At 36.0% G+C, this 17,701-nt stretch overlaps 1 protein-coding gene and 1 long non-coding RNA gene across 24 annotated transcripts in view; one reads left to right on the top strand and one right to left on the bottom strand.

The window, feature by feature from the left end:
• Positions 1-17,701, bottom strand: part of MBD5 (methyl-CpG binding domain protein 5) — a 421,403-nt gene that overhangs the window by 247,633 nt on the left and 156,069 nt on the right. For 21 of the 23 annotated variants that reach the window (XM_082464889.1, XM_082464872.1, XM_082464873.1 and 18 more), the window contains one exon: positions 3,209-3,356. The exons of the other annotated variants lie outside the window; for them this stretch is intronic. The gene's annotated coding sequence lies outside the window, so the exon portion shown is untranslated. The remainder of the gene's footprint in view (positions 1-3,208; positions 3,357-17,701) is intronic. 23 annotated transcript variants of the gene reach the window in all.
• Positions 1-17,701, top strand: part of LOC309662475 — a 653,064-nt gene that overhangs the window by 585,570 nt on the left and 49,793 nt on the right. The window lies entirely within an intron of this gene.

Here is a 17,701-nt window from a genome sequence, read left to right as displayed (position 1 = left end):
TTAAAATCAATTTTTCTTCCCTAACTTTATTTTCAGTTAAAAAAAAAAAAAAAGATATATATAAAAGACAGTGTTGTAAAAAAAAAAAAAAAAAAAAAAGACATTGTTATTGTTGAATTGTGTTCCCCCAAAATACATTGTTCAAATCTTAACCCTCAACACCTATGAATATGACCTTATTTGGAAACAGGATCTTAGCAGTTGTAATCAAGTTAAGATGAAGTCATGCTGAATCCAACATGACTGTGTCCTTATAATAAGAGGAGAAGAGACACAGACACACAGGGAGAAAACCATGTGATGAGGGAGGCAGAGATTGGAGTGATGAGTCTATAAACCAAAGCATGCCAAGGAACGTCGCCAATACGTTAAGAAGAAGGCATGGAGCAGATTCTCCCCAATGCCTTCAAAATAACATGGCCCTATGGACAATTTGATTTCAGAATTCTAGTCTCAAGAACTGTGAGAGAATAAATTTTTGTTAATTTAAACCATCCAGTTTGTGGTAATGTTACAGAAACCTAGGAAACTTTAACAGAGAACCAAACTGCCTGTTTACTTATATTTTTCTAGTGAAATGTCAAATCAGTTTCTCAGACTAAATAAATATCTGATCAATGTGTACATAAAAGATATTTAATCCAAATAAGAAAATTCTTCAAATCATTCTGCCTTGCACATGGACTATTTCTCCAAATAACAGTGGTTGATATGAAGTTAAATTTTATAATAGGCAGTGAGTCCATGAACACCCAAGTAAAATTTCTTTCAAAATTTGGAATATACATAGTTTTCATGAGGCTAAAAGGTTAACAACCATTTTTTAAGAATTATATTTTTTAATGGTTATTTCTGAATAAACTATTTTTACATGTTTAAAAATCAACTGTAAACTGCTGATTGGGAAACTTCAATGTGCATAAAATTTACTAGCAGTACAACAAACATGATAAAAGAAATTGGGCATGAGTATAATGGACAAATTCATTATTGCTTTTGCAAGAGTTCAGCTTGCTACTATGAGGAAACTTGTTTTTATTCATTTTGCAAAAAGTAGAATAATTGCATCACCTATTTATTGAATTATGTACTACACAAGTGCTAGGTAGCTAAGCTTTTTATTTATATTATCCATCCCATTTAATCCTTACAATTATATTATTATTATCAAATTTAAAGATGTATAAACTGGGGGTCAGAGAGAATCAGTAATTTGTCCAAGGTCACACAGCTGGTGGGTGTGGCACAGTTGTGGTTAATCAGTCAGTCTTAATCTGTTCTATGAATTTGTGTTCTTGAATAGCAAGCTTGTAAGTCATACCCGCTATGTTCTAATTGCCTTTCTAACTACTGAAATTTTTTTAAATCATAATTTGCAAATAAATGTTAAAATATGGGAAATAAATGAAATAGCACTTTTGATTAGAATTATAAATATCTGTGGCTTATTAATGACATGGTCATAAAAAGAATGCAATTCAAAAAGAACAAAGGGCTGGTTCTTAATATACTGTGGAAGAAATATAAATTACAGCTATCTGACACAAGATACGTTGCTGTGGTTAAAGAATAACTGAAGATCAAAATAAGATATGACATGTGGATGAGTTAAAAAAGGAAATATTAGAGAAAGAAGAAATTTGACTACAGGTTGCTTACAGAGAAGCATTGTTTATAGGACTAGTTCCATTAATTTAGCAGTGGTCAATTTTAACTATTTTCTTAAATAGGTGAATTATGTATATCAAACTAAGAGAAGATTTAAATCATGATTAAAGTGTAATTCTAAGAAAAGAAGTTTTAGAAACAGTCACAATAAAAGGGTTAAGAAAGATCTCCCTACTCCTGAGAGCTGTTATACTAGATTGGTTTACTGAAGGAAGCAATGAAATCTATTTTTCTGAAGATCCTTAAAAAGAGAAGGCATACATTATCAGCAGTTCAGAAAGGTTTAGGTGTCTCTCTGCCAAAAAGCCGCCAGTGGATAATCACTTATGGTTCTATAAAGCCTAGTGACTGCATAATAATGCTATTCTTATAACTACGAGGAAAGGGCAACACAGCTGCTTTTTCTTTTCTTTTGTGATCAGGATTTGCTGTCCAAAAAGTTGCAGAATAATTTGAATGTAATTAGATGAAATTTTCCCCAACAGAAAAGCAAGAACTAATTTTGACTCTAGTTACTGAAAGAAAACTCAGAAGCTCTACACTGGGTTTTTTAAACATTTATGGTCTCCTTTACCTAGAAAGCATCCCTTTATGTACAGCTTAAAAAGCAGACTCATTTGCTGGATGACCTTAGGCCTATGAGTTGAATTAACACTAAATTAAAAATTCTGAACGTATCTACAGTTTCTTTGTTTGTATAAAATGCTTGGAGAAATTCAACTTTAGTGCATTCTACTCAAATTTTTATGAGTTTACTTTTATTTCATTTTATATTCATCTACTTAAGTCTTTATTTTTCATGAAAGTACAGAGCAGATTCCTTACATTTATTATTGTTTTCTTTATAATCCAGTCAATTTCTTCCCAAGCAAACCCCCTTTAAAGGGTAATGTAATTAATTTCTATTTTGAAGATGGCACTGTGGTCCATAATCCTTGGCCAGCTATTTTTCCAGGAGCAATAAGAGCTGCTGTGAAAGTAACGAAATGCTCAATGGGATCTTGTGGTGTACGATTCTCATAAAATATGAAGCTATTAGGGATGTAAAGGGATGACATCCCAAGATTTTGGAGCACTTCAGAATAGTTGTTTAAAATAAGTGAGGGAAAAAAATGTAGAAATTAAACAAAAAAATTCATACATGGCATGGATAATTTTAAAATAAGTAGAAAATAATTCTAACTTCCCAAACTATTTAGTATTTGTAGTTATATGATACGTGTGTCCAAGATAGATGCAAAGAGCCCTGTTTTCAAACATGGGTACATAATTTTTATTATTTAAATTTTTTGTATTTAGGGATATAATGTAGTCCTATACTATATAGTACTCCAGGTAAGGGCAAAAGCAGCTTACTATAATTTTTGACATGCAACAGTGCTCAGGAAAAAGAAAAAAAGAAAAAGAGAAATAGCTATGCTTATATAAATTGCTATATTAAAGACTACCTTTTATTTTTTCATTAAAACATAAGATAATTCTACTTGTTTCTACATACTTAATAATAGAAAACTCATAGCACAAATATTTCATTGCTTGCCTCCAAAAAATTGTTGACATCCTCTGTGGCCATCTGCCAAGGTGATCATTCCTTTGTGTTTGATGGAATTAGAGGAGTATCACAGTTCTACAGATTGATGAAGAAAAATATTCTGTGTTCTTGGCTTCTGGTATATATTTCCTTGGTCCTGTTGAAAAGGAAATAAGGGTGAATTCTGAACAGACAGACAGTTATTCTATATTTCTTCAGATTCATATTTAAGGACACTTTGAGATTCTTAATGAGGTCTCGTTAAGAATCATAGAATTTTAGTCTTACACACAGGACTTGCTAAATTTATGACTTCAGGTAAGAAAGAGCTATATAAATCAGATGATTCAATCCGCGTATCTTACAGGATAGGAAACAAATCCAGACAGGTTAAACAACTCAACCATTGTTACAGTCAACTGGTAGCAGAGCCAGCATGAGAAACCAGTTCTTATCATTCCAAATCCGGGGCTCTTTCCTCTAGTTATCTCCCAGCAGGTAGAAGAGAAGACCCTGGAAGAGGGAGGGAGACTGGGAATAGCATTATCATGACCAAGCTAGTTTCTCAGCCCTAATGCTTAGAGAAAAATCTAGAAAGAAAGAACAAACATGATAGTTAAGTAATATTTAGATTATTAATTCAAAGCACAGCACTTGCTCAATGAACACCTAAGATACTATTTTATTAAAGTATGATTAAGAGTATTTTATTAAAAATGACCAATCACTGTTAAATTTCTGAATTTCAACCAGTTATGATCATTTATTTTTTCTCATCTTTGGTACTGCAACAATCTATTATCCATATAGCAAAAAAGGGATATTTTTATTATCCACAGAGCAATATTTTTAAAAAGAAAATTGGATTTTAGACACTCTTGATCAGAACACTTTGAAGACATCCCAGAACATCTATGATAAAATCCAAAGGCTTTATCTTGCCTTAGATGATTGGGCCCTGGCTAACTCTGAGAGCCTATCCTATCATTTTTCCCCTTGCTGTGTAATCTACAACCTAGTGGTCTTCTTGTTCTTCCTTAAATATACTAAGCACACTTTTGGGTAAGGTCTTTGACCTTGGTTCCTCCTCAGACTGGAACATTTCTCCATCTAGGCGCATGTCTGTTCCCAATGACTGAAACATTCTTTTCCCTGAGAGCTCCACTGCATGTTTCAAGAATCTGCTCAAATGTCACCTCCCAGAGAGGTTTTCTCTTACTACTAGCTAAACAACTTTCCCACCCTCCAGCATTCATCCTTCTCCCTACTGACCCTCATTTTCTATACCCATACATACTTCATTTCCAGTCACAGTATTTATAATTTCTAGATATTAACCAACCCAATATAGTCCCTAGGGGGCCAGATGTGTTTTGGGATTAAGTATTATTTGAGTTTTTAAAGGTAATATGGTAAATGGACTATAATTATGCAGCCTCTCCCCCTAGTCTGAGAGGTCTGGGACAGCACTCTGAAATAAAATATGTTAATATCTCTACAGCAAAACATGTATCCATTCTCAGTGGTATTTGTAAAAAGACAATAAATAGCTCATATCAGTTTTGCTACTAAACAAGTTAAGATTAGGTCAGGTTTTACCATTATATGAATTGCAAAAACTTTCAGTTTTAGAGCTTTTGGATTTTGGAATTGCAGATAAAGGATTGTGGAATATACTATGTATTAGTTTGTTTATTGCCTGTCTCCTCTATGTAATGTATGCTCACAAGACCAGCTTTTTTTTTCTTTTTCTGCTGTATGCCCAAGTGCCTAACAGATAAGTACTCAATAAATATTAGTTAAGTAGGTAAGTGAAGGTTTCTGTAAGGATTAGTTTTTTTTTAACATTATAAGTAAACCCTATCCTATAATATTATTCTTCTCAATTGAAGGAACAGTTGAAAAAAATATTTTAAAAGCTTCTTAAAATTATTTCTTCTTATATGGTTTGCTGAAAGAAAAAAATATGATAAACAGCACTTAGAAAATATTACTCAGCCATAAAAAGGAACGAAATTGGGTCATTTGTAGAGATGTGGATGGACCTAGAGATTGTCATACAGAGTGAAGTAAGACAGAAAGAGAAAAACAAGTATCATATATTAATGCATATATGTGGAACCTAGAAAAACGGTACAGACGAACCGGTTTGCAGGGCAGAAATAGAAACACAGATGTAGAGAACAAACGTATGGACACCAAGGGGGGAAAGTGGCGGGGGGTGGTGGTGGGATGAATTGGGCAATTGGGATTGACATGTATACACTAATATGTATAAAATAGATAACTAATAAGAACCTGCTGTATAAAAAAATAAAATTCAAAAATTCAAAACAAAAACAAAAACAAAACTACAGGAAACAACACCTGGGCTGTGTAATATAGTGGGAAAAGTTTTCAACTGGAATTCTAGAGATCTAGGTGCTTCCTTGCATTCCCATTTTCTGTTTAATTACTTACCTATTTATCATTTATCTATCCATCTATCTCTTTATCTTTGACTTAGATACCTCACCATTCTTGGCCCAACACATTATCTCTAAAATGAGAGGGCAGAACTCAATCTTTAGTAGTTCTATGACTTTACTGAGTTAAGTAGTTGAGGCAGTAACCACTCTGACTATCCCAGAAGCTGGCTGGCCAGTCTGAAAGACATATAATCTTGTTCATCTAATCTACAATTTAAAAATTAGAGATAAGTTTTTAATTAAATTTAAGCATGCATGTTTTGAAGTGACACATTTGTAAAATATCTACTTTATATCACAGGTAAACAATACTGAACTTCTGTGTGAGTTTCTGCATAAGAGTATGCCTAATAATAACAAATATTTATTGGGCATTTACTATGTGCCAAGCGCTATTCTAAGCTCTGTACGTATAGTATTAAACTTACAACAATTCTATTAGCTAGATACTAATATTAAATCTCTATGGTATATTGGATTATTCCTCCCTCTCCCCACTACACATTCATGGGAGGTGCATGTGTACCTCTCTGCTCTTTGAGTTTGGGCTTGGCCACGTGACTTGCTTTGACCAAATAGGATAACAGCAGGCAACACACAAGCAGAGCCTTGAAATATGTAGCTTTAGTAAGTGGGCTTCTTCCTTGCACTCTTGCTTTTTACTCTGAGAAAAAAATGTTTCAGGTAGCTATAGGTCCAAGGAAGATGCGACATGTGGCACAGACTTAGGCTCATCCTCCACTTGGAACCATGTCCAGTTGAGCTCAACCTGGATCAGACCTCCTCCTGCTTACCCCCAGACTTCTGAGCAAGAACTAAATGCATTTATTGTGACATGCCAGTGAGATTTTTGTGGTGGTTTGTACTGCAGCAAAAGCTCACTGATAAACTTCCTTTTTATAGACAGCAAAAATGAGGGTCAGAGATTGAGTAATCTGTCCAAACTTTCACAACTAATAAAGCGGTAGAGCTGGATACGAAGCCATGCAAGTCTAGCTCAAGGGCCTACACGCTAAGCCCCTAAGCTATATTGCCACTACATTATACTGGCATACTGTATTATAAGATATTAAACCATTTATTAATACGGCAGTGGGTGATCTGGCACATACTGAAATTCATAATTGTAAATGTAGTCTAATTGTCAGTGGACAAAGATGTCTTGTAGCTTTGAGTGTAATGTTTCATCTTGAGACATTAATATAAAATAAATGTACTATTTTCTGGAGTCAAACTAATAAGACTACACATCTCTTGAAGTAACTTCCCAGCTCACCCTGACACCGAACAGTGGCCCTCAGTGCTCATAGCTCTACCGCATAATTCTACCCTCTGACTTCGGCTGACCAATTCAGGAATGCATCTGTGATCCAAGCTGAATCATCCAGGTTTCTCTTTTAGTAGCTTGAAATTTGGACATGTGAATGGGAGTCCCCATCAATGGCTCTACTCTAGAGAAAGGTGAAATCCCCAGAGCTATCCTTGTTCCTTTTCTTCCCACTTGTGAATTTCCGGATACTCTAGTATCTTCCCAGGCAAATGCCCTTTTAAAATAAGCTTGCCAAACTCTGTTTTTCTTATTGCAACCAAAAGAAACTTAAGCAAAATCGGCTTTAAAAACTTCATTGTTCTTTTTGTTATAATTTAAAAGTGCGGAGGAAGGATTTCTTAAAAAGACCAAATGAAGTTTGCATTTGCTTTTTGATCCTGTCAAAGTAAGCAGTTTAGGGTTATGGATTGTGTGTCCCCTGATACTAGTTAAAAATTCTTCCATATTTTAAAAACCAGGGTTCATGGACCCTAAAGGATCTGTGGATAGAACTACATTTTAGTAAAGTTGCAAAAAGTAGATTTCCTTTGTAATCCTATGTATTTTATGTATTTAAATACATTTTGTTTGTAAGGAGCTTTCTATATTCCTTTTGATAATGAAAGGCAAGTAAACATATGGGATTATTTTTGTCATTGATTCACTCAGAAACTATTTATGAGACTCAAATATATTCCAGACATTGCTTTAGGTACTGAAGATACAAGTGGGATGAGACAAAGTCTCTACCCTCATAAAGGAATAAGAAAGAATATGAGGAATATAATTTAAAAATTTCATAGTACTGTTAGTAATGAACTTGGTACATCTATACAGTAAGGAGATGAGGATAGCTTGAAAGTGTGAGAGTATGTGGAGGTAAAATGCCTGTGGAAAGTTTATGAGCAATCCTTAATCTATATCTAATCTTCAAGAGGAATGAATATATCAGCATATATAGGGAAACCTGCAAGAAATCTTATGTAAGAGTAAATAATAAAGCATTCAATACTACCACCACCACAATGGCAATGTTTTTATGCTTTTTACTTTACCAGTGATTTCATATCTACTACTACAATATAACCTCAATACTTCTTCCAGATGAACAGGAGAGAAAATGAAGCCTCAGAAGTTTGAGAAACTTGACCACTTTGAGTAGTGGTAAAACCAACTACACCCTGGTTTCTAAGTTTCCCAGTTTTTCTTTCCATTATGCCACACTACATCATCTTAACAAAAGACGATTAGTTTCACAGCAGGCAGTGTTGAAATTTCCTCTTATTTACTTCTGTGAGCTACTTGTGAAGTAGGAGAAAGAAGCAACATTATTGGGGTCACACAGAAGCTGCTGGTAACAAATTGAACATCTTTTGTCTTCAGGCATAAGCTCAAATCACTTTGGGATGGCATGATAGAATTGGTAGTGGAGGAGTTTAAGAATGTACTACTACAGCAGACTTTTCCCAACCAGAAGATTTAACCATCTAGAGTAGGGGTTGGCCAACTTCAGCCAGAGAACAAATCCAGTTTGCCACCTGTTTTTTGTATGCCCCCTGTGCCCCCCCAAGCCAAGAATGGTATTTACATTTTAAGTGGTTCAGAAAGCACCACAAGAAAAAAAAAAATCATGACACCTGAATATTATATGAAATTCAAATTTAAGTGTCCATAAATAAAGCTGAAACCCAGCCATGCTCATTCGTTCATGTATCACCTGTGACTACTTTCATGCCTCAACAGTAGTTGAGGACCTGCTGGTTAGTCAAGCCTAAAATATTTACTATCTATCTGGCCTTTAACAGAAAAAGTTAGCTGATCCCTGATCTAGAAGGTCACAGAGTTTTCCAAGGAGTTCATGTTAAAGGTGGTGAAAACATCTGTTTAAATTTTTAATTTAAGAAATTAATAACTGCATAGTTATTTAATGGAATGATTTGAGAGCACCCAAGGCATATGAGTCAACGACTATCCTAGGGGCCTGAGAAGCATGCTTGCATCTCAGCCACTCAGGCAGCTGATCACTCGGATGACCTCCTTGACACCATGGTGTTTGTGATTATTACAGAGGTTTAAATTGGTTAACTACCAGTCCTACATTTTCAAATTTACTGTCACACAGATTGCTGGTTAAAGACAGCAAACACAAAGAAACTTCTGGTGACATATAATTAATGAGGAGAATAAACATTCTATGAAGCCTGTAAATCTGCCTTAAGATGACTGTCATCAAATCTGTAAGTTGCATTTATCTAATCAAAAGGAACCCCTAAAAGACTCAAATATTCTAAAAGTCAGTATTAAAAAGAATATGGTGATGATCATTTTCAAAATTTTCTTGAGTACAATTTTCTCTTATTTAGAAATTAAAATCAGCTGATTTTACAAGCAGATTTACAGGCTTCATAGGAGTTTTATGCAATAAACAGTTTTCTAATATTTATGTTTTTACAACTTGTCATATTTAGAAATGTTACTTCTCTGAATGTTCACTATAGAGGTCCATTTCCCCTTGATTTGTAATCTTCCTTCATAAAGCTTTGGGTTGTGATCCAATTTTTAACAATATAGGTTCCCAACATTTTTGTAACTGAAAAACAATGACATTCTTCTTGAAAGTTTTAACACTTACCTATTAAAAAAATGTTGAGAAACACTGTACCAAAGAACAGGAAAAATAAGTGATAATATTTATTCACTCTACATATTCATTCATTATTCCTCCAGCAAACAGATGAGTAGAAACTCTTTGCCAGCCTTGTGGAAAAAAGCCAAGAGATAAATGACAGTTTTTGTTTTCAAGGAGCTTACAGGCTGGTAGCTAGAAAAGTGACAAGTATACTGATTGTTAAAATTCACTTTGTTAACTTCTTTAATAGATGTAAAGTAAGGTGCTCACAGATGTAAAGAAGCTGCTACTTTATAACCTAGAACAAAAATGAACTCAGTTCCTGGTGGTGAAAACAGAAGAGAGCCTCTCTTTTCAAAAAGGATGCACTTTAGTTACAGATATAAGGAAGGCACGGTCTAGTGAATGTTCACCTAGAAAAAAGGATAAATTAAATATTCTCAACAGATGACCAAATCCTCCTTTTCTCTTAATTTCCAGAGAGGTTACACAATACCTTCATTCAAAACTTTTGGGAGTCAGATGTGTTTTGTAATTAATAACTTTTTAGTTTTGAAAGGTAAGTTTAAATCCATTACAACTGTAAAAAAACATACCAAAATTAAAAAAAAAAACAAAAAACCACAAGTTTTTAATGCCTAAAACATACGTCAAAGACTGCTCTGTACCAAAAGATAATTTTAGGCTTCTTGTCACTGATAATAACTGATTCAAAAAGAATAAACTATCATGAATTGATGAACAGATACATAAAATGTAGTACCATCCATACAATGGAATATTATTTGGCCATAAAAAGGAATGAAATTCTGACACATGCTACAACATGGATGAAACTTGAAAACATTATGCTAAGTGAAAGGAGCAAGACACAAAAAGCAGAATAATGTATGATTCTATGTATATAAAATGTCCAGAATAGGCAAATACATAGAGACAAAAAGAAGATTAATGATTGCCAGGGGCTTGCAGTAGAGGGGAATGAAGAGTGACTGCTAAGGGGTACAGGGTTTCTTTTTGGGGTGATGAAAAAGTTCTGGAATAAGTGGTAATTGATGTACAACATTCTGAATACACCAAAAAGCACTGAATTGTACAATTTAAAATTGTGAAATTTATAACAAATTATATTTTAATAAAGCTATCATCAAAATTTTTTTCTATGAAGAAGAATGAATTCATTTTATCAGAGAATTTTCAATCTCTAAAGTAGTAAAAATAAACTGCTAAGATGAACTATCCTAGGGAACTATTTCTGTTTGTGACTGTGAATAACCACATTGATCTTGTAAGATATAGCTAAAAGAAAGTAGTAATGAAGTTCTTCAGACACTTCACGTTTAAAAATCTAAGCATATATACAAAAATGTAAAACATGGAACACATATAATTAGTATGGATAAGTAAAGAAACATATGAAAAGAATCAAATGACAGACTAAACCTGGTTTAGACTATAGTTTGTCCTTACTTCAAACACATAACAAAAATTAAAAATTCCAATCAGATGCTGAAAATAGTCCTAAAGAGTTAATCTGGTATTTTTTTCCCCTCTAAATTCAAAGTCCAAATTCTTTTTTTTTTTTTTTTTAAGTTCAGAGACCATAAGTATAACACCCAATGATTTTTTTTTAATTATTAGCACCTTTAATTATTATTTATTTATTTATTTATTTATTTATTTATTGGGCTATGTTGGGTCTTCGTTTCTGTGCGAGGGCTTCCTCTAGTTGTGGCAAGTGGGGGCCACTCTTCATCGCGGTGCACGGGCCTCTCACTATCGCGGCCTCTCTTGCTGTGGAGCACAGGCTCCCGACACGCAGGCTCAGTAATTGTGGCACACGGGCTTAGTTGCTCCACGGCATGTGGGATCTTCCCAGACCAGGGCTCGAACCCGTGTCCCCCGCATTAGCAGGCAGACTCAACCACTGGGCCACCAGGAAAGCCTCCAAATTCTTTTTATTCCAAATTAAGTTAGGAAATATTTATAAACCAATCTACAACCACTACAATAGGATCAGAGTGAACAATGGTATTTGGGAACTAGAATAAATTTAAAATTGAAGATTCAATCAGAAGAATGAAAGAATGAAGAAATTACAATCTGTCTGAATTTGAACCTGAAGTTTTAACATGGAAAAGGTGAATTATAGAGCAAAAAACTACAAGAAAAGAGACAGCAAAGTCCACCAAAATCTATGTTCATTTACTTGGGTACCATACTGATGTTCCAGTTAGGCTTGAGCTGAAGATATTACTATCTAGAATACTTAAATTGGCTTGATGATTCAGGTGTTAAGATCAACTGAATGACTGCTACCATTGGTAGATCACAACTAGTCAGCAATGGGTAAAGAGAGAAATTTATTCCAGTGGTTTGGGAAAGTCTACAGTGAAATTACAGCTGCATAATCTTCATATATATATATATGAAAATTTACACATATACTGAAAATTTATGAGTCAAAAAGCTTTATATATGTAGCAAGAAACTCTTTAATATTCATAGAAAATAAATTGTAACAAGATAAAATTCTTACCAAATTACCAATATTTATTTAGTTACATACTTTTTATACTTTGTGTCTTATTCCTATTGGACAACGTAAGTAAAATAAGTAAATTTCAATGTATAAATATAACATAATAATATGATTACTAGATTCTAGGAAATGACCATGAGATAAATTCAAGCAGCTCCCAATATTTACTTTAATATGTGGTAAATCACAACAACACTATTAAAAATTCTTTTATTTGTTTTGGTTTTTTAAGATCATAATATAAGCTTATTACTAGAAAGCTTAATAATATAAAGTATAAAATATAATTGGATCTAGGTAATTTAGCAAAATGTGAGCTTCCCAATCATTTTATAGAACCTGCTATCTCTTGGATAGTTTGTATAAAATAATGTGGTATGTTTGAAGTATTAGAAAAAAAAGAATTCAGAATTCTTTCATAAGTAGTACATTCAACATTGGAGATAGAAAGGGATGATGGGTAGGTACATATATGTGACAATAACATAGCAATAGCAACTGATTTGTATGAAAATCAGTCTATAGGTCCTGTTTAGGATGAAGAAATTGGCTAATGCTTGCAGCTGGAAGTAAGTAGTTTTACAGCTTTACTTTTGTTTTTGGAATGAAAATGATATTAAAATAACATGTAAAGAGGGACTTCCCTGGCAGTCCAGTGGTTAAGACTCCACCTTCTAATGCAGGGGGTGAGTGTTTGATACCTGGTTGAGGAGCTAAGATCACAAATGCCTCGTGGCCAAAAAACCAAAACATAAAACAGAAGCAATACAGTAACAAATTCAATAAAGACTTTAAAAATGGTCCACAGCAAAAAAACCTTTATAAAAAAAAACGTAAAGATACTGTGATCAGGCGGGGTCTGGGCAAGATGGCAGAAGAGTAAGACGCGGAGATCACCTTCCTCCCCACAGATACATCAGAAATACATCTACACGTGGAACTGCTCCTATAGAACACCCACTGAACGCTGGCAGAAAACGTCAGACCTCCCAAAGGACAAGAAACTCCCCACGTACCTGGGTAAGGCAAAAGAAAAAAGAAATAACAGAGACAAAAGAATAGGGATGGGACCTGCACCAGTGGGAGGGAGCTGTGAAGGAGGAAAGGTTTCCACACACTAGGAAGCCCCTTCGCGGGCGGAGACTGCAGGTGGCAGAGGGGGGAAGCTATGGAGACACGGAGGAGAGCACAGCCGCAGGGGTGCAGAGGGCAAAGCGGAGAGATTCCCGCACAGAGGATTGGTGCCGACCAGCACTCACCAGCCCGAGAGGCTTGTCTGCTCACCCACCGGGGTGGGCGGGGGCTGGGAGCTGAGGCTTGGGCTTCAGTCGGATCGCAGGGAGAGGACTGGGGTTGGCAGCGTGAACACAGCCTGAAGAAGTTAGTGCACCACAGCTAGCCGGGAGGGAGTCCGGGAAAAGCCTGGAGCTGCCGAAGGGGCGAGAGACTTTTTCTTGCCTCTTTGTTTCACGGCGCGCAAGGAGAGGGGATTCAGAGCGCCGCCTAAACGAACTCCAGAGATGGGTGCGAGCCGCGGCTATCAGCAGAGACCCCAGAGACGGGCAAGAGACGCTAAGGCCGCTGCTGCAGCCACCAAGAAGCCTGTGTGCGAGCACAGGTCACTATCCACACCGCCCCTCCCAGGAGCCTGTGCAGCCTACCACTGCCAGCGTCCCGTGATACAGGGACAACTTCCCCAGGAGAACGCGCGGTGTGCCTGAGGCTGCTGCAACGTCACGCCGGCTGCTGCCGATGCAGGCTCGCCTCGCATCCGTACCCCTCCCTCCCCACGGCCTGAGTGAGCCAGAGCCCCCGAAGCAGCTGCTCCTTTAACCACGTCCTGTGTGAGTGAAGAACAGATGCCCTCAGACGACCTACACGCAGAGGCGGGGCCAAATCCAAAGCTGAACCCCGGGAGCTATATGAACAAAGAAGAGAAAGGGGAATTTCTCCCAGCAGCCTCAGAAGCAGCGGATTAAAGCTCCACGAACAACTTGATGTACCTGCATCTGTTGAATACCTGAATAGACAACGAATCATCCCAAATTGAGGAGGTGGACTTTGGGAGCAGGATATATTATTTTTTCCCCTTTTCCTCTTTTTGCGAGTGTGTATGTGTATGCTTTTGTGTGAGATTTTGTCTGTATAGCTTTGCTTTCACCATTTGTCCTAGGGTTCGGTCCATCCGTTTTTTTGTTTTTTGTTTTTTTTACTTAAAAAAAATTTTTTTCTTAATAATTTTTTTCTTATTTTCTAATTTTAAAAAATTAAAACTTTTTTCTTAATAAATTTTTTCTTAATAATTTTTTTCTTATTTTTTGTTTTAAAAAATGAAAAAATTATTTTCTTAATAAGTTTTTTCTTAATAATTTTTTTCTTATTTTAATAGCTTTATTTTATTTTATCTTACTTTATTTTATTTTATTTTATTTTATCCTCTTACTTTCTTTCTTTCTTTCTATTTTTTCTCCCTTTTATTCTGAGCCGTGTGAATGAAAGGCTCTTGGTGCTCCAGCCAGGCATCAGGGCTGTGCCTCTGAGGTGGGAGAGCCAACTTCAGGACACTGGTCCACAAGAGACCTCCCAGAGCCACGTAATACCAAACGGCGAAAATCTCTCAGAGATCTCCATCTCAACACCAAGCTTCACTCAACGACCAGCAAGCTACAGTGCTGGACACCCTATGCCAAACAACTAGCAAGACAGGAACACAGCCCCATCCATTAGCAGAGAGGCTGCCTAAAATCATAATAAGGCCACAGACACCCCAAAACACACCACCAGACGTGGATGTGCCCACCAGAAAGACAAGATCCAGCCTCATCCACCAGAACACAGGCACGAGTCCCCTCCACCAGGAAGCCTACACAACCCACTGAACCAACCTTAGCCACTGAGGACAGATACCAAAAACAACAGGAACTATGAACCTGCAGCCTGTGAAAAGGAGACCCCAAACACAGTAAGATAAGCAAAATGAGAAGACAGAAAAACACACAGCAGACGAAGGAGCAAGGTAAAAACACACTAGACCTAACAAATGAAGAGGAAATAGGCAGTCTACCTGAAAAAGAATTCAGAATAATGATAGTAAAGATGATCCAAAATCTTGGAAACAGAATAGAAAAATGCAAGAAACATTTAACAAGGATATAGAAGAACTAAAGAGGAACCAAGCAATGATGAAAACCACAATAAATGAAATTAAAAATACTCTAGAAGGGATCAATAGCAGAAAAACTGAGGCAGAAGAACGGATAAGTGACCTGGAAGATAAAACAGTGGAAATAACTACTGCAGAGCAGAATAAAGAAAAAAGAATAAAAAGCACTGAGGACAGTCTCAGAGACCTCTGGGACAACATTAAATGCACCAACATTCGAATTATAGGCGTCCCAGAAGAAGAAAAGAAAAAGAAAAGGACTGAGAAAATATGTGAAGAGATTATAGTTGAAAACTTTCCTAATGTGGGAAAGGAAATAGTTAATCAAGTCCTGGAAGCACAGAGAGTCCCATACAGGATATATCCAAGGAGAAACACGCCAAGACACATATTAATCAAACTATCAAAAATTAAACAGAAAGAAAACATACTGAAAGTAGCAAGGGAAAAACAACAAATAACACACAAGGGAATTCCCATAAGGTTAACAGCTGATCGTTCAGCAGAAACTCTGCAAGCCAGAAGGGAGTGGCAGGATATACTTGAAGTGATGAAGGAGAAAAACCTACAACCAAGATTACGCTACCCAGCAAGGATCTCATTCAGATTTGATGGAGAAATTAAAACCTTTACAGACAAGCAAAAGCTGAGAGAGTTCAGCACCACCAAACCAGCTTTACAACGAATGCTAAAGGAACTTCTCCAGGCAGGAAACACAAGAGAAGGAAAAGACCTACAATAACAAATGCAAAACATTTAAGAAAATGGGAATAGGAACATACATATCGATAATTACCTTAAATGTAAATGGATTAAATGCTGCCACCAAAAGACAGAGACTAGCTGAATGGATACAAAAACAAGACCCGTATATATGCTGTCTAAAAGAGACCCACTTCAGACCTAGGGACACATACAGACTGAAAGTGAGGGGATGGAAAAAGATATCCCATGCAAATGGAAATCAAAAGAAAGCTGGAGTAGCAATTCTCATATCAGACAAAATAGACTTTAAAAAAAAGATTATTACAAGAGATAAAGAAGGACACTATATAACGATCAAGGGATCGATGCAAGAAGAAGGTATAACAATTGTAAATATTTATGCACCCAACGTAGGAGCACCTCAATACATAAGGCAAATACTAACAGCCATAATAGGGGAAATCGACAGCAACACAATCAGAGTAGGGGACTTTAACACCCCACTTTCACCAATGGACAGGTCATCCAAAATGAAAATAAATAAGGAAACACAAGCTTTAAATGATACATTAAACAAGATGGACTTAATTGACATTTATAGGACATTCCATTCAAAAACAACAGAATACACATTTTTCTCAAGTGCTCATGGAACATTCTCCAGGATAGATCACACCTTGGGTCACAAATCAAGCCTTGGTAAATTTAAGAAAATTGAAATCGTATCAAGTATCTTTTCCGATCACAACGCTATGAGACTAGATATCAATTACAGGAAAAGATCTGTAAAAAATACAAACACATGGAGGCTAAACAATACACTACCTAACAAAGAAGTGATCACTGAAGAAATCAAAGAGGAAATCAAAAAATACCTAGAAACAAATGACAATGGAGACACGACGACCGAAAGCCTATGGGATGCAGCAAAAGCAGTTCTAAGAGGGAAGTTTATAGCAATACAAGCCTACCTCAAGAAACAGGAAACATCTCGAATAAACAACCTAAGCTTGCACCTAAAGCAATTAGAGAAAGAAGAACAAAAAAACCCCAAAGTTAGCAGAAGGAAAGAAATCATAAAGATCAGATCAGAAATAAATGAAAAAGAAATGAAGGAAACAATAGCAAAGATCAATAAAGGTAAAAGCTGGTTCTTTGAGAAGATCAACAAAATTGATAAACCATTAGCCAGACTCATCAAGAAAAAAAGGGAGAAGACTCAAATCAACAGAATTAGAAATGAAAAAGGAGAAGTAGCAACTGACACTGCAGAAATACAAAGGATCATGAGAGATTACTACAAGCAACTCTATACCAATAAAATGGACAACCTGATAGAAATGGACAAATTCTTGGAAAAGCACAAACTTCCAAGACTGAACCAGGAAGAAAGAGAAAATATAAACAGACCAATCACAAGCACTGAAATTGAGACTGTGGTTAAAAATCTTCCAATAAACAAAAGCCCAGGATCAAATGCCTTCACAGGCGAATTCTGTCAAACATTTAGAGAAGAGCTAACACCTATCCTTCTCAAACTCTTCCAAAATACAGCAGAGGGAGGAACACTCCCAAACTCATTCTATGAGGCCACCATCACCCTGATACCAAAACCAGACAAAGATGTCACAAAGAAAGAAAACTACAAGCTAATATCACTGATGAACATAGATGCAAAAATCCTCA

This window comes from Balaenoptera physalus, assembly GCF_965194825.1.
Source record: "Balaenoptera physalus genome assembly, chromosome: 6".
NCBI classification, from domain to species: Eukaryota; Metazoa; Chordata; class Mammalia; order Artiodactyla; family Balaenopteridae; genus Balaenoptera; species Balaenoptera physalus.
This window is presented reverse-complemented; position numbering and strand designations above follow the sequence as displayed.